Source organism: Pholcus phalangioides, unplaced genomic scaffold, assembly GCF_987345545.1.
Source record: "Pholcus phalangioides strain wild (caught in Gottingen) unplaced genomic scaffold, Ppha-v1.0 ptg000017l_1, whole genome shotgun sequence".
Taxonomy (NCBI): Eukaryota; Metazoa; Arthropoda; class Arachnida; order Araneae; family Pholcidae; genus Pholcus; species Pholcus phalangioides.
In genome coordinates this window covers 46,990,859-47,014,312 of record NW_028301610.1, presented here as the reverse complement: position 1 = coordinate 47,014,312, position 23,454 = coordinate 46,990,859, and the positions used below count along the sequence as shown (strand labels likewise).

Here is a 23,454-nt window from a genome sequence, read left to right as displayed (position 1 = left end):
CAAATATGGGTCCATCAAGGATCGGAATTCTTAATTATGTTGCATTCGTTACTTCTTTAAGCTTTGTACGTATTGTATTTGGAGAGACTTCTCTCTGGAATTCACTTCAAAGCCAAATTTAAGAAATTGCGTTTAGGTCCAAGAGACTATTTTCTTTTTACAGTGATTCAGAGTTCAAAGATGTTTTGTGTCTCTGTATACGAAGACTATCTCTTAGCAAGCTAGAAAGGTAGGGAAAATGTAAAATACTTGGCAAAAGTCAAGGAAATGTGCAAATAGTATTTCATAAAAGTCGTTGGAAAAATTCTGTGAAGGGGAAAAAACACATTTGGAATGTTACTTAAGAGATTTCTTGAATCATATTTCTTTTTTCAGGAGTTTTGGTCAGGAAATTATCAAGCAGATTTTGCTGGGCACTCTGCCTGAGGGTAGTGCAATCTTTGTTTATTTCTGCATTGTTTACATTATTATTCATACTGAATTATTCTTTTCGCTGCATAAATATGGCCCTCAGAGCCATCTCATGTAGGCCCGCAACCTCAAACCTAATTTTGATTATTTAAAAATGATAAAATATGAGCCAGTAGCAACTGGACATCAACCCTGAAACCCCGTTCTTAAAATCAGTGTTAAGTATATATCTAATGCCATTTAGTCCACTTTTGTTATTAAACAGTGGGTATCATGATTAGGACCTTCTACTGTAGATGCTAAAAACTTGCGATGAATAAATGCTGCATCAAAGTCCAACAGATAGAGCAGCATCGAAAGCAAATGTGGCAAGCATTCATTTTGAATTAACAATCGGGTGAATTCGGTGCCCGACTGGGTCTGGCGAACAAGGCACCTAACTTGATGATGAATCGGAGATGAATTCAATGAAACAATACCTGATATCGGTTTTAAAACAATACCTCATAATCGTTATTAAGCTATTTTGAATTAGAAAAAAAACCAAATTATGGATTATTTTATTTCATTGTGGCCAGCGTTCTCGAAAAGGTTGAGCACCCGTTATATGGTCACACCTCGTTATAACATTTTAAAAATAATTATAAAAGAACGCTAAAAAAAACATGCTAGTTTTTACAGTTTCTTCTTGAAGAGAACTGTTGCCGAGATGCCCTTAGGGGTGTGCGACAGGTGTGGTCGCACCGGGCCCCGCACTCACGGCAAATTATTGGATTCTTTCACCAGTTCTTAAATTATTTCTTTGCATTAATTTTGAATTTTCATCGGTTCTGGAATTATTCCTTTCATTAGTTCTAAATTTTGACAATAGAAATGAAATTTTTTTCTTCCATTAAATCTGAATTTTCCTCAATTCTAGATTTTTCCTTCCGTTAATTCTGAATTTTCATAAATTCCTTAATTTTTCTTCCGTTAATTTTGAATTTTCATTGGTTCTGGAATTATTTTCTCTCATTAGTTTGAAATTACCTTCAGTGCTGAGAATTTTCATCAATTTTCTGTGTTAATCCACGTGTAATTTTTTATATGAATATTTTTCTCAACATTCCCGTGTATGCTGAAATAATGAATGCCGATTTCCCTCCCCCATAAAATATTTAAAATCGTGGTAAAGGGGATCCTGAACATTTTTGGTTCCCCGAAATTGGTGAGACGCGTCTGGTAAGGGTGGCCCTGAACTGCGGTGAGTTGAAAAGAACTTATTCTGTTTTCATTTGTGTCGATTCAGAATAAAGCTTTCACGCTTCACTTCTACTTTTCTAAACAAAAAAAAACCAAAAAAACACCAATTCTCTCTGTATAACGATGTAAGATGTGGAGAGGACTTCTATAATAACTGCCGAAGAAAGTGATGCCTTGTCGATGATATCGCATCGCCCTCGTCTGACCTTCGAATGTTTCCGGTTGTTGTCGCGTAACCTGGGAGTAGTACGATTCTCCCACACATTGAATGGAGCACGTTCTGGTACAGAGATTTGGCAAACAACAAAAAAGTGTTGAGAGGTTTTGTTTACCTGCTAGAAATGGCTGTTAGGAAGAAGAAATCCGAACTTGATTAATGATCGTGATGCCCCTTGTCTGCGTCAAGTTCACGTTTGGAAGTAATAACTTTTTTTTTTTTTTGTGGAATTTATCGATTTTTTGTGGTAATCGGCGAGTAACTATTTTATTAAAAAATTGCTTCGAAACGGTAACTTTGATCCGGCAATCCAATTTTCTTAATTTAATCAGAAATATAGCAATTTTTTATGTTGTACGTGCGATATACTGCATTCGTTGTTTTGTCACTGTAGTCCTTGAGAAATCGTTGCTGTCCTTGAAAAAAAATAATCGTTTTCAAGTGCTTGAAAAAAAAATTTTATATGAATTTCTTCCACATAAATTTTTGTCCCCCCCCCCAAACTATGTTCCGCTGAGATGGAAACGAGTTAAGGGACATGATAAAAAAAAATAGGATATATGGTCATACATAACAGATATTTCTATTGTTAGTTGAGGTATTTCTATTCTAGTTAACGATGTTGGCTAAAATCTGGCAGCAAAGCACTGCGCTTAAGATGCAAGTACCATCCAGCTTATATTACAGTAATATAAGCTCGATGGCAAGTACAGTCATGGAGGTATTATGGGGTGGAGATGACAAAAGGCCACGTGACGTCTTGCCTTTCGGCAACCCAATTCCGCTTGTTTGTCGAATGGACGCTATCCGTTGCTAAGCTGCCTATACGCGTTTACATTGCCGAATTACTTTTTTCACTATAGTCTAACTGCAACATTATTTGGCATTTAAAATTAGTTCGAAATTTAAGAGGTGTCTCCGAAGTTCAGAAAATTCTCATAGAAAAGCATTAGGCACTTGCAATGTTTGTGCCGAATGGAAAATGCGATAAATGTCAGGAAAAGGCAACCCGGAATCATTTGATCTTTGCCGCGTTGCCATCTCCACTAGATAATACCTCCATACTTCAAAATGTTTCAAACTATTAAAATGCAACCAATAAGCTTATTGATTAAATTCGCTCGAATGTAACCGAAAAGCTTATTGGTTACATTTTTTAATTTTTATCAAAGAACCTATTTAAAACTTTTGTAGTGTAATCTCGGCCTTACGTATTTGCCTTTTGATTTTTTTATCGTGTATAAATTTCAATACTGTTTCAAACTATAACTGTTTTAAAAGTTAATCTTTAATAAATTAGCATTTCAATCTCGCTAAAATTAAAAACGAGTGAATGTTGAATATAAATTAACCCTTTAAGCGGCATTGACGAGTTTTCTGGCCTCCTTAAAAGCCTCTTATTTTAGCATTGACAAGCTCAGATTTTTTGTGAAGTTGATTTCTCAGTGAAAGACTTTCCCCCCTATACATTGGGTGGCAAGATGTCTCGGTTTTTCTCTATTTTTCACCCTGTCCCGAAAAAGGCTTTCGGGACGCCTGTTTGTCCCGGTTTTATGCTTGCGCAATGAAATAGAATTATTTTCAATATTTTTCCAATTTAACTTTTAGCTACGTTAAATATTATGCTAGGAATTTATTATTTCACACCGTTATATTTTTGCCTTGTTAATATTTTATGTAACCAAATGACGCCCAACTCATTTTGAACCATTGTAGTCCCATACCATCTTGGACTGAAATTAGAGTCATTAATATTTCTAGATTGCAAAGGGGTACCAATATGAGTCAGATGAGAAAAAAAATTCTTTTCGATGTTCTGTATAATAATGATGTATGATAATGTTTGTTATATGATGTGCCGTTTCTTACTTATATAAGTAATCAGAATATTTCGTACATTTTTTCATTCGAAATTGTAAGTAAGGAGGGAATGAAGTAAAAGGGGGGCAATGCATCGAATGGAGACTTGAAAAATGTGTGGATGTTAGAAAAACTGGGGGTTTCGGAATTTGGGAGGGGGGGGGGCAATTGTATACTACATTGCTGATAGCTCTTATTGGCAGTATGCTTATTGATTATACCGATTGACAGCAAGTGACTTACAGAAATATGAATTCAGATTTAAAGGAATTGTGACCAGATTCCTTTGCAGGCAGAAACTTCGAGAGCATTGCGACAGATTTTGCGTTATCCACTGCATTAGATGACATCAATTTTATTCTCTTCGGAATCTCTTTTGTTCCACGATTACTAGAGCTATCCATTTTAAACAGAGTGAAATCATGTAAAATATAAGAGCACAACCAGAAAACTGACATCAGAGTTATCGAACATTAGGGGTCATTCAAGTATTACGTCAGCATCGGGGGAGGGAGGAGGTTTCGGATTTGCTGACTTTTGATGACAGGGGGGGGGGAAGGGGGGTTTGAAGGTTGCTTACGTCATCAACCACCCCCTTTTGAAGATATGAAATATTCTAAGCTGCTGACGGGGGAGGGGGTCAAAAATGGCTGAAAATCTGCTTACGTAATACTTGAATGGCCCCTTATCAAACTTGATGCCAAAATTTCATTGAAAAGTAGCCGAAAAGTGGATCAAGTATTAGAACTTCTGCCGCCATCTAGTAAGCAAAATTTTAACCAAAATTGCACCCATCGGCGTCCGAGCAGGGATTTTAGTCCAATGGAACGAATGATGAAAATGGTGTCCATGACCTTATCTGAATGTGACCGTTAAGCAGGAGTTCGAAATACATTATTTAAATAGGCTTTTTGCTGGGATATTTTTATTTGACCGTAAAACAGGGGTGACCGTTAAGAGGGGTTTTACTATATTGAAGAAACCAGACATTTTTGCTTCGGTATGAATCCGTAATTTCATAGGGTTGGGATTGTCTCTTCCAGGGTAAAGCGTTTTCAGTTTTAGTGTAATAATTTCAATCGTTTTACGTTATGCACTTGACTGTAAAACTCTACTATGAAAGTTCACACTAAAAATATTCGGAGACCTTGGAAGGAATTAATCAATTTTACATTAATTCCTATGGGGAAAAGAAACTATTTCGGTTTACGAACGGACTTCAAGAACGAATTAGTGAGTTCGTAAATCCGGGTTCGACTGCACGTAGCAGCATCGACGTTGCAATATGAGACGTAAGCGCCGTTCACATGGGAAATAGAAAAAGCGGAAATAGAAAAAGGTTTAAAACCCGCTTCAAGAATTTTCACCAATGACTGCTGTCCATTTCTTTCCTTAGGGTGTGAACATAGTGCGTCCGTATTTGAGATTCTGGAAACCCCCGTCGTCTCCGATTGGTTAAAACCCCGAATTTCAACTTTTTTAAACTTGAATTTCGTGTTTATAACCAATCAGAGACGACGCGGGTTTCCAGAATCTGAAATACGGCGCACTGTGTTCACACCCTTACGAAGGGAAAAAGTCTTCAAAAGCGGGTGCTAAAACGCCCAATGCTACCGCAATGTTTGCACATGTGAACGGGGTTTAAAGAGCACTTGAGTCTCCTCCCTAGTAATTTTTGAGTATATAATGTAACGCATCTCGCACCCTTCATAGCATACGCTCTTCAATCACGGGCAATGGCGGATTAAAGACTAGCGTTTAGAAAAATTGTGAGATCTTTATACTTTTGCACATTACACCAGCCAGTCAACTGTGACATCATAGAAACGTTACAGTGGACCGCGAGGATACTGCAACTTTTGGCGCCACCATATTTCCTGGCGAAATTTTATAATGGGTATACACTAAATTCTACTCTAATCTGGCATCCACGATTGATACAGTGGGAAGCTCACTGGACACACAAAACGAAGGTTGTGAGTTCGATTCCCCTTCGAACCCATCCAATTTTTTTTTTTCCTCTTTACCATCTGCGTTTGAGAAATTTAATTTCTTATTACATTTAATTTCTTTCAACCGTTGCACAGGTTGAATGTGATTTATTATATTATAATTCACCACAATTGCCAGATGCACGGTAATGGAAGGGGGAAGGGTTGTTCCCAAACAGCGAACGTGGTGAGACGGGAATGGGAACCGCCCCCGTATAATAAGTTATCGTTTATTGAATCACTAAAAAATGCTTTCATTTTTTTTTCTGATTTAATCCAAATATGGTTCAGCTGCATGAAGTTGGCAATAATAACGGCCCGCGAAGCGAGGCCCTACTATAATTTATTGATTCATGGGGTGCCGACCCATTCCTTTGTTATTGATTCATAACAAAAATAGATTCATTAGGAAACGAAACATAGAACTTGCGTTGCGGGAATCCGCTGTATTTATTGCACGTCAATATCATTATTATTACATAATATATCATTATGATCGTTATGTTACAGTATTATTAAATTATATGTCATTGTAATATGATGTTTCGTTGCTCACACGATAGTGACAAAATAAAAGCGAAATCGTTAAGAGACCCGGGTGTTTGTCGATAAGTTGCCAAACGTATCAGTCGGAGTTTTTACAAGAAATCGCTTCCTCTCATATTACGCATACTATGATGTTTCTATGACGTCGTAGTAGCTCGATTCTGATTGACTGATGTGCTCAAGTATAAAGAGTACCCATTTTCTAAGCGCTAGTGGATTAAAGTCTGTCGAGATCCCGGACGCAAAAGGAAATATTGGGCCCCTCAAATTAGAAAATGATGTGAAGTTTGGGTTTTTCGGGGCTCCGGGTGCCCCCACCCGCCGTTAAATCCGCCTCTGATCACGGGACGTGTGACAACCATGGTTCCCATTCTGACGTTTTATTTGTTTTTGCGCCTCTGCAGAAGTCGTGATAATATTTTCGTAATACATTGTTAGTTTGCAATTTTGCATTGTATTGCTCACCAAATGCGAGTTCTGAAAATGTCCCGGTTTTCCAGGCACCTCATCTGGTCACCCAACCTAAACCCCTTACTTTGCATCTGCTGAAAACCGGAAGAAAGCCTACGTCATTAAAAAAATACATGGCATTTTGAAGGGGGTTTAGTTTTAATTAATTTAATTTAAAAAAATTAATTTTTTGAAAAAAAAAATCACGATTTTTTATCGACTGCGATATGAATGTGCCTGAAATTTTGAATTTTGCCTGGAAAAATTCTTGATTAGTCCTTAGATTTTTTTACTTTGGAAGAGTATGAACCACACATGTTGCATGTGTTGAGTCTACTAAAATAGTTTGTTCGGTTTCGAAGTCCATAAGTAAAGCGTTTGACCGAAATGTGAATTTTTTTGGCAAGTTGTGTGTGTTGAAGTTATTGGGAGGATGAAAATAAACTGACTTACATTTGAGTCCGGTGTTCTCAATTGAAGTATCTCTACTGGGTAAGCTGCAACGTTCCCTGTTTTTTTTCTCTCTTTACGTTCCCGGACCTGCTTTTTCTGTGTGTAGTATGGCGAGATGCTGGCTGTCATACGCCAATGGCAGAGGCGCCGACATGAAGAAAACATTGGGGGGGGCGAAAGTTTCCAGTTGTCCCGTATATACGGGACACTAACGCGTAGTCGGGGGAGGAAGGGTGTGGGACATTGTATATTCATTAATTATAATCACAAAATTTATTGGTAGGGCTAAAATGGTGTCAGCCCCTAGGTTCCGGCGCCAATGGCGCATATAAAAATGTTATGTGCGTAGTTTAGAGTGGGGACATTGTGTTCTGCTGTTTAGTTTTGCAGTTTGGCTCTCCTACTGCTCCATATTTATTATTGATGATCATCTCATCATCTTCGAAAGCATTCGCAATTGTTTGTTCAGTAATTTGTGCGGTGTTGTGAAAAATTCTTGAGCTGTTTGGTTACTGGACCCAGCTGGAATCGGTTTTTTTTACCAACACAAAGGAAAGAAAGAAATACAAAGGAAAGAAAGAAACACAAAGGAAGTTTGTTTACCCACCAGTGGATTAGAACCTGTGCAGGGGTTCGTGCGTTGCAAGATCGGCGCGCTAGTGTATACGCGCCTTTAAGCAGCAACCTCACTAGTGATGGTGTTTTGTAGACTGGATGTAGGCAGTGCCGTCTTGACGCATGGGCCCACCCGGGCACCTCAAGAGAAGAGGGGCCTCACAAAAATGAGATCCGGTTGAAATTTTCTAAAATTTACAAGGTAGGGCCTCAGAAAACCACTTGGCCCGGGGGCCCATGATGCTCTTAAGACGGCCCTGGATGTAGGTATGGACAAATGATAACAGACCGTCGATAGATCGTCTTGCTATTTGTTTGTGACTGTCTATGAGTGTGAACGTAAATTAATGCTCAAACCGACCAAAATAATTTCTACTCGCCATCGATGTATTTGGCATGTGATTACAACATTAAAAGATTAATTGCGTTGCTCCCATCGCACCCATCCAGTCCTATGTCTTTTTATCTGCGAATTCGATTTCCTTAATCTTGATTTTATGTGAGAATCGCGCGAAAAACTCCGTCGTTTTAGTCGAAGTGGCAACGGCGTCGTTGCTATGCCAATTTCATCATTTTTCTGGAAGATTACTAAAACCAATCCTGTCCCACACAACAGGCTTTTAATTAATTTTTTTTTACTATGAAAACGGTGTTATAGGCTTCTCTAAAACGAGGGGATTATCACGATCAAACCATTTGGCATCTACACTTTTGTTGATAGTGGCCCGTGCTCTGAGTCCCCCTCCCCGCACTCACGGTAATGCAAGGGAAAAAATATGTATCAATTAATATTTTTTTTGAGTAATACAGTGTCTGAGCTTCAACTAAGAAAATTAGAAATTTATGTGTATAAAACTTGTATTCGTCTCGCAAAGGGGACTCCGCCGTCCAGGGTGCATAGATATATTTTAGTTTCCGTTGTAAGCCACGGACCTAGAGCCCCGAATCAAACAGGGGTGCCCAAATTATTGAATGCTTTCATTAATTATAAAAATATTTCTTTTAATAATTCTGAATTTTTTCATTAATTCTTAAATTATTTCTTTCATCAATTCTGGAACTATTTCTTTAATTAATTCTAAATTTTTCATTAAATGGAAGAAATAATTCCAGAATTATTCTGAATTTTCATTGGGGTGCTGTGATATATTTTTTTCACTTAATTTTCCTATTTTTATTACATCAATCCTAAATTTTTATTAATTTTCAAATTATGTCTTTCATTAGACCCTAATTTTCATAGTTATGGAATTATTTCTTTCATTACTTTGAAATTTTCTTCCGTTCTACATTTTCAACAATTAAAAATTTTCATTAATTTTTGTGTTAATTTACATTTAAATTGTGTGTGTATATTTTTTGCATGGATATTTTTCGGCATTACTGTACGTTCCGTAACAACGCATGAATTTTTGGATGTCAATTCCCTCTCCCTGAAACTTTAGTTTTGACGTCCCTGGCTCCGCAATTATTTTCACACCAGCCCTGTGACTAATACGGGTGGTCCTGGGCTTTAGTGCACAAAACTATAATTAAATACAAATACAGGGTGATCCAAAATTCAAGCAATCCGTTATAAAAAAATTAATTTGTCAAATTCTACTGATTGTAAATGAAAAGGTTTTTCATAGACAGCATTATATACTGTTCAAGATGGAAAGTCGTTTTTTTCCCATTTTCCATGCTCGCTGATACTTTCAGTGGCTCTTTGTTGTATGATCTCAAGATGTTATATATGTTTTAATATCTATCCCATATAACTTTTGAACCTCCCCTTATGGACCCCTCCATAGTATGAATTTTTAAAAATCCCTCGTTAGTGAATTTTACAACTACTGACTAAATTTCATATTTATAGCTTCAGCGATTTCGGCTCAACGATGATTGCCCCATATTACCTTTGAGGGCCCCCCCTCATGACCACTTTAGGAGTGAAATTTCGAAAAATCCATTCTTGGTGAGTCTTTACATCATGAAATAAAACTACTGACCGAATTTCATCAATATGGCCCAAGAGCTGTTTCGGCTCGTCAAGATTTCTCTATATACTTTGAACCCCCTCCCTTAGGATTCAAATTTTGGAAAACCCTTTCTTAGTGAGTTTTTACACCATGAAATAAAACCACTGACCCCGAATATCATTAATATAGCTTCAGCGAGTTCGGCCAGCACTTCCTAGAGATAAGTGCTGGTTCGGCTCGGCTATGATGAATCAGTCAGTCAAATAATCAGGATATGTTATTTTATACAGGGTGGTAAATATAGACCGCCCATACACGTGATTCCTTGTGAAAAACTAATATGAAAAGTGTTTTCAGTTTTTTGATTTGACCCATAATTAATGAGTTATAACGCTTTAAAATTGATTACGTCACTTGATAATCCTGCCAAATTCACCAAACGTATAACTTGGCGTTTTTGAAAATGCTTGAAATGTATTAACTTCCTCACAAAAATTCAGAAAACGAAAGACATAAAAAAAAAAAAGTTTTTTTCCCTCACACTTTTCAGGAAAAAGAGAAAACTTTTTTTATAAGTCAAATCACAGAATATGTTCTTTGCATCTCAACGCCAGCTTGGTTAAAATAAGGGTTATTTATTTCGCTTTGTTTTACAGAAAGTACTGCGTCTATTTTTTTTTTTGTTATTTCTAATTTGATGGCATTCAGTATACAAGAATATTGTGACGTGTACCTTATATTCGGTGCACGTTACTCACACTTCTGGCTCAACTCACTCGGTAGTAAATTGGCCATGGCGGTAGATCAAAGTTGTGCACGGTTTGAAAGAAAGAAATCTTTTACCAAACTACCCTTAAAAATTTTTGAGAGGGTTGGAAGTTATTCTTCAAAATTATTTTTTCGAATACACTGGCTCTAATAACTACCATAAAACTAAACGTTCGTTAGTAGATTAAAATAGCCAAATTTTACGAAAAAAATATTTTCATGCTTCCAAAAGGAAATTTCAATAGTTTTAGAGTATATTGGGGCTGCTGATTTCAAAACTGGTGTTGGTTTTGCCGAATTGGCTCTAGTTTTTGAGATAATGCATAATATCAATATTTCAATATATTGATATTATGCGGCCACTAATATTTGTGTGGAAATTTTTCTTTCAACTTCTTATTTACTTTCCTATTTTATTCAACACATTATCACATTTATATCATTACCAAATAGACTTAAGTAATGTTTATGTATTGATATTAAGTTCATTAATAATTTACATTTCGCACAGTCTCAATGTGATTTATATGCTGCTTAAGGAATGAGCGGATCTAGAGCTCGCTGTTAGGAGGGGGATTTTACAAAAATAAATAAATAAATCAGTTAGTCACTGTGAATAGGGTAACCATAAGTCTTTCATTTTCTCCCGTATTTTTCGGAATAGTCACGGTTTTTTCTCCGTTCCGAATTTTTTGAAAAAATGTATTGGTTTTTCCAATTGTAGAGGTTTTCTTGAATTTGTTATTTAATCTCAAAAACGTTGATACACAGGTAATTTTCAACGGATTGAAAATGCAATATTATCATAAAAGTTCCGAGAATTTCATGAATTACCGCATTTTGCTATGCCTCCCCATATATCTACGCTTTGCTTATGGTATTACCATTGAAATTTAACGTTCACTTTATCTCAAAAACTAGAGTCGATCTGATAAAACCAATGTCAGATCAAATTCGAAATCAGTGCCCTAAAAGCACTGAAATATCTGAGAACAAAATCAGCGTTGAGTGGTGTAATCGATAGAAAAAATCCGAAACCAAAAATTATTTTGAATAGGTCAATTCATAACATAATAAGTTTGATTGAAAGTTTTTGGTTGAATCGTTGTTATTATTTTACTGTTTCTACCAGTCACACCTTCGTCAAGATATATTTTCATATACTTCATTGAGGCGTTTTACGCGTAACAGTTTCGATGAAAGTTCAAAAATCCCCAAAAAGTATTGCCGTTTTATTGATCAACATGTATATATAATTTGATTAAAACAACAACGTAAAAAAACGATCGCGCAGTAAACACGTACACACTGTATGCACCGTTAAAAAATTTGAATTAATAGTGAAGGTATAAAAAAATTGCCGCATTTTGGCAAAAAAGTTAATTTGGCTAAAAACAATTTCAAACAGGTCTCAATTGACTAACACTTTACGAATGTGGTGATGAATTTGCCAACATAGGCGATGAAGCTAACACGTAAGCTATACGTAATAACAAGGTTATAATATCACACTACATGGAGAGTAAAAGCGCCAGTCGTGAAGGAAACCCAAATTTGGCTTCTAATGGGATTGAATATTTCAGTTAATTTTCAAGAAGTGGCAACCCGCTGCTGGCGGAGAAATGTACTTTCGTTCTGAGTTTGGCAAATTACTGACCGTTAGGAAAATGACACGTCACAAAATTTTAAAACCTTACAACTTCACTTAACATTCGGCCGATCCTAAAACGGAAAACACCTTTCTGTATTAATTTTTCACAAGTTGTGTAATTATTGGGCGGTCGATAGTTGCCACCTTGTAGATATAGAAGACCCGCTGTTTGTTTGCGTCCCGCTCATTGCAGCACACTAGAGCGCGTTTAGGATGGTGCAGCCAACATCAGCCTTGGACCAGACTTAAGTGGAGCACCGTGCTCTTCACTGATGAGTCGAGATTCAGCCTGGACACCGATTCTCGACGTACCCTCATCTGGAGAGAGCCTGGGGCCCGATACCATTTCTCCCACATCAGGGAAATGGACCACTATTGTGGTGGAGGTGTCATGGTCTGGGCAGGCCTCATGTTGGATGGCCGCACACCCCTCTATGTGTTTGACAGAGGGTCCCTGACTACTAGGAAGCATAGAGAGGAGATGTTAGAGCCCTGTGTTCGACTTTTCAGGGGCGCAGTTGACCGTCGTTTTCTGTTCATGGACGACAACGCTCGTCCACATCGGGTTTACCTGGCCAAACGATTATCTGGAAGGTGAGACTGTTTGGCGTATGGATTGATCAGCCAGATCTCCTGACCTAAATCCTACAGAACATGTCTGGGACGCTCGTGGGAGGGCAATTGTATCTCGCTATTCCCCTCCGAGAAGCATCCCGGAGCTGAAAACTGCGTTGCTGCAGGAGTGGGACCGATTGCCTCAGGAGCTCCGCAACTGCTTCGTGTCCAGTATGCCTTCGCGCTGTGCGACCTGTTTGATTGTGAGAGGGGACCATACCCTCATTTTCGGTTCGATCTCGCAACGTGGATTTTGGACATTCCTGTAATGATGAGCTTTACTGACAATTATGACAACGAAAATGGTGACATGACCAAAGAAAAAGATTGCTACCGCAGGTAGTCCCTCATCGAGGGGTTAGCGCACCAACCTCTCAATGAGTATAAAAACAGGCTGCCGTTCGGAATCGGCAATACATTGTAGGTCCTGGTCTAATTAGCCCTCGTGTGCAGAAAATGACCGTAGTGCGGCAAAAATGATCAAATAACTGACAATCATGCGTGCGTATTATAACTTTTGTATGGTACATCTTTCTCTGTTATAGCTGTGTATTCGTACCAAATTTCATTAAAACCTGTCCATTAGTTTTCCAGAAATTCGGCATAATGTGCTAATTTTAATTTTGCACACGAGTGTATATACAGGGTTCGTAGCAAACAAGGGGTATGGCATTTTACTGGCGAACCGTTGATCCTGGCGGTATACTTCCAATTAGAAAATCTTTCCAAATAACATGTAGTACTCAGATACGTCCTTCATGTTTCAAAGGGTTGTATAGTTATTAAAATAAAAAATTTTAATAAAAATAAAAACTTTTTATGCAGTCCCCGTGTACCCCAAAACCCAATTAGAAAGTTGCTGGCATGTCTTTTCTGATGCCAACAAAAACAATTCAATGTTTCTAAGTGCAATATTCACTTAGATATTCGAAAAATGGCGTTAAATGTGGTTAAAACGGGTTTTCCGCATTTGGAGCTGTTTTTTCCCAACTTTCCTCCGTTTTTCGAATTCGAATATCTCGGTGAATATTGTACTTAGAAATATGAAGTTTTTTTTTGTTATCAGGGGAGACAGGGCAGTAACTTTCTAATTGGGTTTTGTGGCATGCTGGGGCTGTATGAAAAGCTATTTTTTATTTATTTTAATAACTATACAACCCCTTGAAACATGAAGGACGCATCTGAGTACTACACGTTATTTGGAAACTTTTTCTAATTGGAAGTATACCTCTAGGATCAACGGTTCGTCAGTAAAATGCCATACCTTCTGTTTGCTATGCACCCTGTATATATTTTAGGTTTTTGTGTGTAAAACTAGGCAAGGGAGGGAAAGAGACCAGTAGAGGGTATGATTGCCAAGTTGGACGTTTGCCATAAAGTCCCTAATCCATCCTCTCAACTCTTAGTAATTGATTTCCAGTGTGGTATCTGTCCTGGCATCTTTGTCATTTGCTTTTTTGACACACCTCAGTTGTTAATATGGTTGTATCTAACGTATCTGTATTGATACATTAGGTACAACAATATACAAAAACCAATGTATCTGTTGGTACATTGGAAACCGCGCGTTGAATATTTTCCCTACTTCTCTTTCATTTCATTGTTGTCTTTTTTTCTGGGGAGAACTAGTGTAATAAATGCCCTCCTTATAACTTGAAACTTGTCATTTAATGTCTATAGATGCATTCAATTTTTTTTTCTCATAAAGAGTCAGTTTCGAAAATCTTTTGGAGAATGACGTGAACGTAATTACTAGGGATGATCCGATTAATAGAGTCGGTTAATCGCAGTTAAACATTTTCGTTGAGTTAATCGACTCGATCAATCCTATCAAAATTCGATTAACATTTTTGTTAAAAGTTTATAATATAACTTAATATATTATCAACTTTATTATATTAATTTAGTCGATTATAATATAACTTGATTAGTTGATATATACTTAGTAGATAATATACTTGATTAACTCGTTAGTTGATTGTTGACGCCGTCCATGTACGGTGCCTTTCAACATATATATACGCTCCAAGGTTTAAATATTCTATCTGCTTCCATAGCTTAGATGGTAGAGCACTCGTCCGGCAAGCGAGAGACCGGGGTTCGAGTCCCCGTGGAGGCAGTGATGAATTTTCTTCCTTGTAATCTTCATCTCCACAAATAACCAGTCTTTCGATGAATCTTGTATAACTTGATATATTTGATATTTGACTAAACCGATTAAATGTCTTAAAGTATGTTCCTATACATAATATTTCAGATAAATGAACGGATAAGTTTTCAGATAAATTCAATTATTTAAAAATAATTGAATCAATATTTTGATCCAATTTTTCGACATGAGGAAACGAGTCTATTCAACGAAAACTAGTAATGATTTCTAAAATTCCGATTACAAAAAAAAAAAGATCCAAGTTAAGAAATTCCAGGATATGACAAGCATGTTCAGCATATCGTCCCCTTCATACCAGAGACATGAATTTGCAAATTTTCTCTTTTGGGTTTATCAGCTGGTTGGATCACTAATTTTGCTAACTTTTTTCAGAAACGCAAATGCGTATCCCCCTACTGAAACACATTTTACGAAACATTTTAGGAGAACAACTTTCATAGAATAACATTCAAAAGTCGTTTTCCAGGTTCTAGAAATTTACACATTCATGTTTCTGGTATAGGGGACAATATTAAAATAGCTTCAAGCGGGCGGCTTTTATTTGTTAATCTATTTTTATATTTATTTACACCTATTCAGTGGATAGATGCGTGAAATGAATAGAATATATTTTTATAACATCAATTAATATTACATAGTTACCAACACTACGTTTGCTATGAATGAATAGCACTTGAAAATATTCGATTGAAATTCGATTAATCGATTAAAAATTTTTGATTTACCAGTGAAAAAACTTTAATCGTTTCCCAGCCTTAGTAATTACTATAACTATATTTTTTCAGTTTTACTTTTTCTTGTGCTTCAAAATTTAAAGGGAAAATTTGATGTACCACATTTTTTAGTACCGTATGAAAAAACGGATTTATTTGAATTTTGAAAAATATTTAAAAAAAGATGGTTTATTGATTAATTACAGTGATACCTCGGCTAACAAACGCTTCACTTAGGGATTTTTCGACGTTTTTCTGCCTCGGCTAACGAACATTTTAGTTGGTATGGATGCACATGTTGACATGAAACAGCCGAGTCGTGAGATTAAATTTTTCTGCTAACCAAAATGAATCCAATGAGTTACTATCACTTGAGTCAAATTAATATATTTCCATCTCGGAATCACTTTCCAGATACACACTCCTCTTTCTCTTTCAGAAAGATTTTGCGCCATTTCATGTGAAATGAATGGTTAAGCTACGAGAATAGACATTTTAAAAATAACCTCAGACTTGAATGTTTCAGTGAATACGGTAAGACTCTCATTACTAAATTGAACACTTTGGACATTCTTGGAACTTAGCTTTTCCATCTGCATGTGTATGAGAAATTAGCTGAATATATCACATAGCACACCATCTCACACTTTTTTTCACCATGACTCATGAACTCGACTGTATAGCGTGCAATAAAAGATATGTTCAGTGTTTTTCCATCTCTCTTCTCCATCCAATTGTGAAGTTGTGTAACTCAACCTTCGGGTATTAAGAGATGGTGTTTTTTAGGTCCGAAATATACTGAGAAATTGAATTTCTGGATGTTATGCCGAAACTGATATTTGGAAAGAAAAGTGATTTGTCTCCTCCGGGAATCGAACCCGGGTCTCCTTGCATACCGGGCAAGTGCGCTAACCAATACACTAGACACACACTTTCACTTTTCAATTCCTTATAACACGCATTAGTAGCGTGAACCGCTGAGTGGAGAAAGCAGCCTCCCTTAACTACAACAATTTTAGCCCCAGTTGGCGTTTTTGTATAAAATATCAGTTTCGGCATAACATCCAGAAAATTCAATTTCTCAGTATATTTAGGGTCGAAAAAATACCAACTCTTAATACAAAAACGCCAACTGGGGCGAAAATTGCTGTATTTAAGGGAGGCTGCTGTCTCCACTGAGCGCTTCACGCTACTAATACGTGTTATAAGGAATTGAAAAGTGTCTCTGGTGTATTGGTTAGCGCACTTCTTGCCCGGTATGCAAGGGGACCCGGATTCGATTCCCGGAGGAGACAAATCACTTTTCTTACCAATTATCAGTTTCGGCATAACATTCAGAAAATTCAATTTCTCAACCTTCGGGGTCAGTATTTGTATTTTTTACCGAGCTTCTTAGTGTTTTGTGAAACTTATCTTTAAATTTTAAGCCGTTTCTGGAATAAAATTGAACGATTTTCTATAGAAACCTATAGAAAATCGCGTTTCGGCTAACGAACGTGATTCCGTTTAACGATTTATCTTCATTAGCCGAGGTATTACTGTATTTATTATCTTATTTTTGAATTTTATTTTCTGATAATTGTGTTCAGTGTTTTGAATTTATTGGCTTTTTTTCAAATTAATTTCTATAGTTTAAGATACGATTGAAACATACGTTCTCCGTATGAGTTTGTATTTACTTAAATTTCATCCCCAACCCTCCCGTTCCGCCATGGTTTTTTTATCTTTAATGTAAAAAGTCAGTGGCCCCGAATCTTATAAAATTCAGTTTCGGTCGGCTGGTCTAGACGAGTTCGATGGTTATCGAGAGATGCCCATTAGAAAGCATTCGCCCGTGACGTCAGCGTCGGTCATTTTGATTCCCATCTTCACGAAGTAGAATAAATACCGAATCTTCCAAGTGAAAAGGCATGGAAAAAAGATTTTGTGCAAAATTACTGGTAGGTACGCGCGTCTGCATCATCGTTAGATATTTCCACGTTACTATTTCACTCCCTGTAAGTTTGCTAAGAAGGCGGACCAACAGGCCCCCGAATCAAACAGAGGGCCCCTAAATTATCGGAGTTTTTCATTAGCAGTGTGTATTTGATTATAATTCTTAGTTTTAAATAACTCGGAAACTTCCCATAATTAATGAAAAATTTCGTGATATTAAATTTCTTTTTAAATAAAATTATGTATGCTCTTTTTGTATGCTGACACTTTCCCTCTTTCAATTTTTTTTAAATTGATGACTCGGGATCCCTAGAAACTTTGGACCACAGAACTTGTCGAGACGGTTCTAGTTACGCTGATCACCGTGGTTTCGCCTTGTGAAAGCCCGGGTTTGAACCGACGCAATGCAGTAGTGGTCGGTTGAAGTTGGTTTCCTGCGTTTATGCAACTTCGAGCCAGCCTCCCTACCATGGCGGAGATACGGATGGGGCCCAGCGTCAAAGGTGGAGTCGTCTGATCTAACCCCCCCCCCCCCCAGACCTTCAAGTCTATCTCCGCCTATGCTCCCAACTCGCAAACCGACAAACTAAAAATTGTTACAAAGCTCTATGAATTGATGCATACGTCACGTTCACTTCCGAATTGGCCAATAGGGAACACTTCGAATACATAACAACGAAGTGCACGTCCCAGACATTAAGAACACATATGTGGGGAGACTAACATTATTTTTCAAACTTTTTTCCCCAAGTCAGTTTTCAACGTAAGATTTCACTAAATTCATTTTTAGTATCTGTATACTACATGAGACATTGGGTGATACCGCATGACGGGAAATTCGAATCACAGAAAATTATATAGATATCTGGACTCAGAGAATCGATTGAATTGGCTAATTTTAACCTCATCTGTTTTCTGCATTTTGAGATCTTTTCTGTTTTCACGAACTACACTGCTGGCCACCGTAAATGCAACACCCTGAAGGAAGCATGCAAATAATATGAAATTTACAACATGCATTAGCGGAGGTGAGATATGCAAATGATTAGAATTTCAGCGCAGACGCACATCACGCGCGCCAGTGGCGCCACTTCAAAGCGCTATTTAAGGCTTGGAGATTTCGACGATTTGAAGTACGGCAATTGTGTTTTTCTTGTGGTTTTTTCAAAAAAACGATCATCTTTTGATCAAGTATCCGAGTTCGACAGAGGAAGAATAGTGGCCTACCGAGATTGTGGATTATCTTTCAGGGAAATCGGTAGTCGTGTTGGACGAAACCAAACAACTGTAATGCGGATATGTGATCGTTGGATGCAGGAGGGTACGACGGACCGACGTGTTCGATCGCATCCACCTCAGTGCACCACTTCACGTGATGACAGGCGTATGGCAGTGACGGATCGCTCACCCACATCACGAACCATGGCACAGCACATTCAGTCTGTACCGCATCATCCAGTGTCTGCCCGTACCATTCGACGCCGTTTACAGCAGAGTGGTCTGTCCGCAAGACGTCCATTGCTTCGTCTACCCTTGACGCAGAACCACAGACGTCTCCGCCGCCAATGGTGCGATGAAAGAAGGATGTGGACGGCACAATGGAATGAAATTGTCTTTACTGACGAGTCACGCTTCTGTCTACAACACCACGATGGTCGGATTCGAGTCTGGAGACACCGTGGAGAGAGGATGCTGAACAGCTGCGTTATGCACCGCCACACTGGTCCTGCACCGGGTATTATGGTATGGGGCGGTATTGGATATCACTCTCGCACTCCTCTAGTACGCATTGCCGGTACTTTAAAAAGCCAGCGCTACATCTCCGAGGTGTTGGAGCCACTTGTCCTTCCTTACCTTCAGGGCTTGCCCACAGCCATATTTCAACAGGATAATGCGCGACCACACGTGGCACGCATTGTCCAAAGATTCTTCGTCCATCGCCAGATGGAATTGCTTCCCTGGCCAGCTCGCTCTCCGGATCTTTCGCCGATAGAAAACATGTGGTCCATGGTTGCTCAACGATTGACCCAGATTACATCCCCAGCTGCCACACCAGATCAACTTTGGAAGCTGCTTGGTCTGCTGTACCCCAAGAACACATCCAAAGACTCTTTGAATCAATGCCGAGGCATGTGGCAGCGGTGATCTCCAACAATGGCGGCTACTGATTTTGGCAGGAACCACACTTCACAGAAGTCTATAAATTTAATCATTTGATGCTTGGTCAACATGTTATCTACAAAATAAATATTGTTGCGATATCTCTTGTCTTTCTTGGTGTTGCAATTTGGGTGGCCAGCAGTGTATATTGGAGATGTTCGAATTTCACGTTTGCTTTTGCCACTTATAAATCTTGGTTTGTTGCAATCGGACATTAAGCATGTTCGTTCTCGTAGATTAGATGAGCTACTGGACAAATCAGCAGACTGCGAAGTATTCTTTGATCACGTATTAACGATTTGAATAATCAGAGCAAAAAATTAATGAATTGCATTGCAAAAAATACGAAATTGTAATTTTGGGCATACTTTTTCATTCTCTGAACATGGGAAAAAAAAAAAAAGAATTGGAGTAGGCTATGTCGCAGACACGGCCGCAAGTTTTGACGTGAATTTGTGCTTTGTCTTGAAACGTGATAGATACCGACTTAATTGAATTTCGAACTTTCATGCCAAATTTCAATGTTTCAGTGTATTCAATCTTAAAACTGGAATTATTAGTATTTCAAATATTTAAATTTAGCATTCAGTTTTTTAAAGAACTCAAGGAAAATTATTTTGAATAAATCATGTCCCTCAACTTACCGATTGTAACTAGCTTCAGTGCTCCCAACAACCGAAACTAAGCTCCCTAAATGCATATCGCAGGAATCTTGTGAGAGAAACTAAACTCCCCGAAGCGCAATCTCATATCGAGATCATTGATGATAGTTATCTCGAATTTGATGAAATATTATTGCCTTAATTTGAACATAAAAATAATTACAAGCTTCACAAGTATATCCAATCCATTTTTGGTACCCAAACCAGAAGACGTATCAACACAAAGTATCCCTTGAATTTTATTTAACCAGATCTATTTTTCGATACAATTTTGACGTTTATGTACTTTTCGGACTTGCTGGGATATAGCGTAAAACAATTTCATTACAAATGCAAGCCGCGAGCATGTGGTATATACCCATACTGAAAAATGTATTGAAACCACAGAGTTGTACCTTCGGGTGTGTCTGAAAAATATCTATCAGATGATACCATTGGCTTTTATTTGCATTGCAAAACTCTCGAGATATTGCGGAAAACAATTTCGTTACGAATGTGGCAAGTGAACCTGGCCAACACCTGGTATAGCAGATGTCTGCTATAGATGGTGTTTACCTGTTGCCCACACCGGGAAAGGGTATTGAAACTAGAGTGATATATTATCATTGGATTTGTCCTAACGAGATCTATCCGCAGTTATCAAAAACACGATATCTTCTGAATAGTTCTTGAGATACGAGCGTTTAAACTTTAAAGCATTATGCAAATTTTTGAGAATGCATCCATTATTGTCAGATGATTTAAAAGACGTACTCACATCAAAAAATTGAAAAACACAATATCTTATTTCGTATTAGGCTAGTAATAATTAGGTTGAAACGATAAGTAAATTCATAATTTTCACTTGTTATTAGGAATGGTACGGAAGAGTGATTTGGCCGAATATCAATTTTCTTAAAATTCATCACAATTACAAATAAAATTTATAAATGTTCATTTTTAATTGATAATAAAATTATTGGAGGGGGGGGGGGTAATTTCAGTTGGTATTGAATTTTAATTATACAATTTATTATATTTAAATAAATAACTGGTAACTGAAAAATTTTTATTGCCATGATACTGACAATCAAATTTAACAATGATATATTGTATTTTAATATTACACTGATACCTTGGCTAATGAAGATGATTCATTCCGAAATCACGTTCGTTAGCCGAAACATGATATTTTACCGTTTGATTTGTTCCAGCTTCTGCCCAAAATTTTAAGACAAGTTTTTTTAAAACGCCAAGGAATGCTAATTGAAGGCTAAAATAAACAGCTTCAAAATTGTATAAATGAGAATGTACAGAAAGATGAGAGATGCTGAAGATCTTTTTTATTTCGCATTATGTACACAACCAACACCAGCTTTAGTCCACTATATCGCTCGTATTAACAACCCAATTGAGTTCATAAGTGTCCCCATCCATTTGTGATTTGGCCAGCTCATTTCTGTGTTTGATACATGCTAACCTTCTAAAATGTTCATCTTGACGCTAAGAGTCTTGCACCGAAAGAACGCATGCTCTGAAAATATAAGCTACGTTTTTTTTTCAATGCATTTTCTATTTTGGCTAAATCTTTCATTTTATGGGAAATAGTTCAAATAATTTCAGAAAGAGAAGTGCAGGTACATTTGAAAAAAGATTCCGAGGTGGACATGAGTTAGTCGGGCCCCAATGACAGTAATTCTGATGATTATTGGTGCGAAAATTCACTTCACGATGCAGCTATTTTATGTTAGTGCGTGCATTCATATCATCGAAAATGTTCGTTAGCTGAATCTGTGCTCGTTAGCCGAAGCAGAAAAATCACGAAAACTTTGTTAGCTGGAAAATTCATAAGCCGAGGTATCACTGTATTTACAGAATCAATTTTTTTTTCAACACTTGTTACAATTTTACATCTAATTAAGGAAATGTCAACCATTATTTACTCTCAAGTATCGTCGCATCGTAAAATGTGCGACTTATTTTTCCACTCTAGATGTTCTTTGCCCCTTTCAGTAGCTCAATACATATCTTGTCTAGGTACATCCTTCAGTTAGTGAATTTGTGTAATTATTCATGCTCACTTCCACCTTATTGAAGTAGGATTCTATTTTCAGTTTCATGTTTTACTTATCTTAGAAGTTCACCCTGACATAACCTCTTTCACTTTAAGGGATAGGTATGCACCGCACAATAAAATGTAATACGTAAATTGTTAATTTATGCGAAAAATTCCAATTAATCTAATTTTTTTAAAATTAGTTTGTTGTGCTTAGATTTGCACAGATATTCGGCTGAATACCTAAGCATTATTCGGCCAAACCGCCGAATGCGGAATATTCGTCCCATCTCTAATTGTTATCAAATTCCAGACAAAACAAGTTTGCTACAGTGAAAACTATTATTTTATTCCGATTGGAGTATTTATTCAGTATTTAATGTAGATTGATATCGGTCTTCTAAAAAGTATCCTGAGATCCTTACAGAACCTAGCTTTTTCCGGCATGCCGTAAGTGGATTGGATTCCAACATTCAAAAAGCTGGTGTGGTCCGATTTTAAAGGCATGCTGGCCAAGCAGGTGCGACCGAACCGGTCCGTTAAATTTTTGGTAGCCGCAAAAGGGAATAAAAAGTATTTTGATTACATTTTAACTTCAATTTCTTAACCAAAAAAAAGCAATACCTTAATTAAAATTCAGTTCAAGATAGAGATCTTCCAATATTCAGACATTGAAAACCACCTGCCCTAGTGTTTTGACAGACCCCCCTTCCCCAAGCCAAAAAGGGTGGTGCAGGTGGATCTAGTGTCCTTTGGCGCTGGACCAGAGGGGGTGCTAAATTCTTCTTTTAAGCACTTTTTCAAAATTACATGACGGAGGCATAATGCATGTTTACCCAGCTGAAAGAGTATCCAGTTGAGGCCCTGGGTAGATAATCGGTTTCCTAGTCTTAACAGCCCGAACCTTTCAGTGCCTGGAGGCACACTTGCAATTTTCTCGCTGGCAGCGGATACCATTGTCTATATGTATTGCTGAATGACGTTTTTATGACCATCAAA

General features: G+C 37.5%; 1 protein-coding gene and 1 non-coding gene across 3 annotated transcripts in view; both read left to right on the top strand.

Moving 5' to 3' along the window:
- Window positions 1-23,454, top strand: part of LOC149073973 (USP6 N-terminal-like protein) — a 152,108-nt gene that overhangs the window by 10,795 nt on the left and 117,859 nt on the right. The gene's annotated exons all lie outside the window — the stretch shown is intronic.
- Window positions 14,828-14,899, top strand: TRNAA-GGC (transfer RNA alanine (anticodon GGC)). The gene has a single exon. It is a non-coding gene; the product is annotated as a tRNA-Ala (tRNA).